We start from the raw sequence: 5,000 nt of genomic DNA, 5'->3' as shown, positions 1-5,000 counted from the left end.
TATTTGTGTGTGTGTGTGTGTGTGTATGTGAAAGACCCAAGTCCTTCTCTCCTTTATTTGAAGAAGGTCAACAGGGCATGGGATTCCTTTAAAGCCTCTTTCAGGTCCCACTAGCCCATCGTCTTAACAACCATCAACTGAAGCTTTCAGTACATCAACCAGGCATGCCAGACACACACAGGTCCTGGTTCTTATTTATATTCTCATCCCTCTGTTTCTTCCCTTCTTCCCTCAGACCTCACATTTCACAACACAATTTACAAACAGAGACAAAGAGTTCCTCTATATCCGCCCCCTGCCTCTAGCACAGAGTGGGGGTTTGAGGTCTGAGGATGAGTCAGTCATGACTCATTGATGGATCATGTGTGTGTGTGTGTGTCGGGTCACTGCGGTGTGTGTTTGTGTATGTGTGTGTCTCTGTGGTGTTAGCTCCAGTGATTTAGGATGCAAAGTGTTTCAAAAGCATCAACTGGGAAACGTCAAAAGGCCTTGCCGCTGTCCCATGTCATCTACACCAGGCTCAAAGGTCATACCAGAACACATTCATGTCCGAGATCTCCTTCTGACAAACCAGAGAGGAAAATAGGACTCTGCTCTCTGTACGTGTGCGGTCAGGAAGATTTAGATAAAGTACGCTTCTCTCTCCAACCATGCTGAAACAACAACTGAAACCAGCACTTATCCACTTAAAGACAAGCAATTTTCACATTGAAACTATACAGTACAATTACAATGGAATGATAAGGGGTCGCACAAGGAAATTGTATAATACATTGAGTATACCAAACATTAAGAACACCTTCCTAATATTGAGTTGCACGCCACGGTTTTGCCCTCAGAGCCGTCTGGGCATGGACTCTACAAGGTGGCGAAAGCGTTCCACATGGATGCTGGCCCATGCTGACTTCAATGCTTTCCACAGTTGTGTCAAGTTGGCTGGATGTCCTTTGGGTGGTGGACCATTTTTGAGACACATGGGAAACTGTTGAGTGTGAAAACCCCAGCAGCGTTGCAGTTCTTGACACACGCCTGGCACCTAATACCATACCCCGTTCAAAGGCATTTAAATCTTTTGTCTTGTCCATTCACTCTCTGAATGGCACACATACACACTCCATGTCTCAATTGTCTCAAGATTAAAAATCCTTCTTTGACCTGTTTCCTCTCCTTCATCTACACTGATTGAAGTGGATTTAACTAGTGACATCAATAAGGGATCATAGCTTTCACCTGGGTTCACCTGGTCAACGTATGTCATGGAAAGAGCAGGTGTTCTTAATGTTTTGTACACTCAGTGTATATGCATCCTTTGTTTATTGTCCCACATTGAAGGAGTTGGGTTCGAAATGGAAGCTTTGCCATCAACTACAAGGGCATCTGGTGCCAACCAACCTTCACCACAGACAAGGTTAGGTTAACGACTTGGCCACAGCCATCACACCACTGCTGTCTGCACAGCGCAGCCCACATCCCCGTCAGAGAGATGGCTAGGTCTGAACCAGACCAGGGCTGTGTGTGTCTGAGGCTGAGCAGTCAAATAATGCCTGCTTTACAAGTAGAGCTACTTCCTCCTCTAAGGTGTTGACGACAGATAACCTCGTGGTTAGAGCGTTGGGCCAGTGACCGAAAGGTTGATGATTCGAATACCTGAGCCAATGATGTGAAAATCTGTCAATGTGAACAATACATTTAACCCTAATGTTCTCCTGTGGGGCTGTACTACTATGTCTGACCCATTAAAGCAACCCATTTCACTGCACCTCAACGATGAAAAGCCAGAGAGAGAAGTTGTGTAGATCCCATCCAGTCAGGTCTTTAGCATTAGCATTAAACCCTCTCAACCAGACATACCGCGGGGGTGTTGTTGGTGCTCATGGGTGCTATGCTGTTTGGAGGGAACTCCAAGTGATGGAACTCGGAACACCTCTGAAGCGAGGGTCACGGCTTCAAAAGCCAGGTGGTCCACGGTTGCTAAGCGCTCCAGCTATTTGGATGGTTTATATGACGTCTGGTGATTCAGAACAGAAAGGTGACGAGCCCAGCCTACTCTACTACAACAAAGGAAAATACATACAGTGCCTTGCGAAAGTATTCGGCCCCCTTGAACTTTGCGACCTTTTGCCACATTTCAGGCTTCAAACATAAAGATATAAAACTGTATTTTTTTGTGAAGAATCAACAACAAGTGGGACACAATCATGAAGTGGAACGACATTTATTGGATATTTCAAACTTTTTTAACAAATCAAAAACGTAAAAATTGGGCGTGCAAAATTATTCAGCCCCTTTACTTTCAGTGCAGCAAACTCTCTCCAGAAGTTCAGTGAGGATCTCTGAATGATCCAATGTTGACCTAAATGACTAATGATGATAAATACAATCCACCTGTGTGTAATCAAGTCTCCGTATAAATGCACCTGCACTGTGATAGTCTCAGTTCTCTATCGTTTCCGTCTCTTTCGTTTCTCTCTCTCTCTTTCTCTCTCGTTTCTGTCTCTCTCTCGTGTGTGTCTCTCTCTCTCTCTCTCTCTCTCTCTCTCTCTCTCTCTCTCTCTCTCTCTCTCTCTCTCTCTCTCTCTCTCTCTCTCTCTCTCTCTCTCTCTCTCTTCTCTCTCTCGTTTCTCTCTCTCTCTCTCGTCTCTCTCTCTCTCTCTCTCTTTCTGTCTCGTTTCTGTCTCTCTCTCTCGTGTGTGTCTCTCTCTCGTGTGTCTCTCTCTCTCTCTCTCTCTCTCTCTCTCTCTCTCTCTCTCTCTCTCTCTCTCTCTCTCTCTCTCTCTCTCGTGTGTGTGTCAGTCTTTCTGTCTCTTTCTTTCTCTCTCCGTGTACATCTCTCTGTTTTCTCTAGTTTCCTGCGTCTGTGTTGTTTTTTTTTGTCGCAATGCTTTGCTTTGTCTTGGCCAGATCGCAGCTGTAAATAAGAACTTGTTCTCAACTGGCCTACCTGGTTAAATAAAGGTAAATATAAAATGTAATGGGATCGTTTTTCCATCATTACTTAAGTGCCCCAAGGCAGTGTGGGAGTTTGATGTTGTCACCCTCTTCTCTTTCATCCTCTCCTCTCAACTTCAAACTTAGCGGGGCCCTTCCCCCTTAAAACCTGATCTAATGTACGATAATGAGAGGTAAACTTCAAACCCCCGTAGCTGGGCCCTTCCCTCTTAAAACCTGATCTAATGTACACTAATGAGGCGTCATCTTCAAACCCAAGTAGCGGGGCCCTTCCCTCTTAAAACCTGATCTAATGTACGCTAATGAGAGGTAAACTTCAAACCCCCGTAGCTGGGCCCTTCCCTCTTAAAACCTGATCTAATGTACACTAATGAGGCGTCATCTTCAAACCCAAGTAGTGGGGCCCTTCCCTCTTAACACCTGATCTAATATATGCTAATGAGAGGTAAACTTCAAACCCAAGTAGCGGGGCCCTTCCCTCTTAAAACCTGATCTAATGTACCGTAATGTCCGGACTATAAGCCGCTACTTTATTCCCACACTTTGAACCTTGCGGTTTATACAATGACGCGGCTAATTTATGGATTTTTCCCGCTTTCACAAGATTCATGCCGCCAAAAAACTGAGCACCGTCACATAATGTGACGTAAATCGAGCGCGCTCAAACCTCCCATCATTCTGATTACGGTAGTAATTTTGTCACCCACAACATGGCAAAGACATAGAGAAATGCATATGATGCAGCTTTCAAGTTGAAGGCGATAAATCTGGCTGTTGGAAAAGGAAATAGAGCTGCTGCATGGGAGCTTGGCCTTAATGAGTCGATGATAAGACTTTGGAAACAGCAGCGTGAGGAACTGACTCAGTGCAGAAAGACAACAAAAGCTTTCAGAGGGAAGAAAAGCAGATGGCCCAAAGCATTTGCAGCCACTCGACATCAGTGTAAATCGTGCATTTAAGGTGGCGCTCCTTGTTCAGTGGGAGGCTTGGATGACAAGTGGGGAGAAATCCTTCACTAAAACGGGCCGCAGGCGAAGAGCATCTTATGGTCAAGTCTGCCAGTGGGTCCTGACAGCGTGGAGCATTGTCAAAAAATCCACTATCATCAACGGGTTTCGAAAGGCTGGACTGCTGCGTGTTGAAAGGGCAGCATGAGCTCAGCGGGGTATTTGCCTCCGGATGAAAGTGACGAGAAAAACGATCCAACATCGGATGAAGCAATTCTGAGACTATTCAACTCCGACACCGAAGGAGATGACTTCAGTGGTTTCAGTGCACAGGAGGAGGAAGATAGTGACCAATGACTTTCTTGGTAGGCTACTGTTTTAATTTTTGTTACAAGCCGTGTTTCGTTAAAGCCTATTTATTTTTGTTACAAGCCATGTTTCGTTTAAAGGCTGTGTAAAGTTAATTTGTTTCAATGTACCGGTAGGCACCTGCGGCTTATAGACATGTGCGGCTTATTTATGTACAAAATACTTTTTTAAATAATTCAGTGGGTGCGGTTTATATTCAGGTGCGCTTAATAGTCCAGCAATTACGGTACGCTAATGAGAGGTAAAGTACAGTATGTTTCAGTCAGAACACATGGGTCATATGATCTGATCTGGTGGGTCCCTATGTTGACGTTTCTACTTTAACTCTTTAAGATCTTCCTTTCACAATACTCTCCCTCTGAATCACAACAATTACTTTATGACTTTATTCAGGAAATAGCTTTTCTGAACAGAAGAGCTTTCGCTAAGGTTTTGGAGCACTTTGAATTTAGTGTAGACAGGGAATTTTATATGGTAAAGTTCCCTTGAACATATCAACGTCTTGCATACGCAGTCCATTCCTCAAATAAACTGTGATAACTGCCTTGAAGTCATTGATCTCCAATCAGAGGATTCGGGATTGGTAATACAGAGCCTGAACATCAAGCTGCAATCACTAAAACATACTGTAAAAATAATAAAATATTGACGATGTCAGACCCAGCTATAAATGTAACTGTGAGTATTCTTGTTATATTCCTGTAGCCTCAACTTGACCCAGTCGACTAGAGCGTT

General features: G+C 44.2%; 1 protein-coding gene across 1 annotated transcript in view; it reads right to left on the bottom strand.

Annotated features, from left to right (window-relative positions):
• LOC123996668 (collagen alpha-1(XXIV) chain-like) overlaps window positions 1–5,000 on the bottom strand; it is a 216,399-nt gene that overhangs the window by 162,229 nt on the left and 49,170 nt on the right. The window lies entirely within an intron of this gene.

The sequence above is a fragment of the Oncorhynchus gorbuscha genome, linkage group LG15 (assembly GCF_021184085.1).
Source record: "Oncorhynchus gorbuscha isolate QuinsamMale2020 ecotype Even-year linkage group LG15, OgorEven_v1.0, whole genome shotgun sequence".
NCBI lineage: Eukaryota > Metazoa > Chordata > Actinopteri > Salmoniformes > Salmonidae > Oncorhynchus > Oncorhynchus gorbuscha.
Note: the sequence above shows the minus strand (reverse complement) of the source record. Positions and strands in the feature narration are given on the sequence as shown.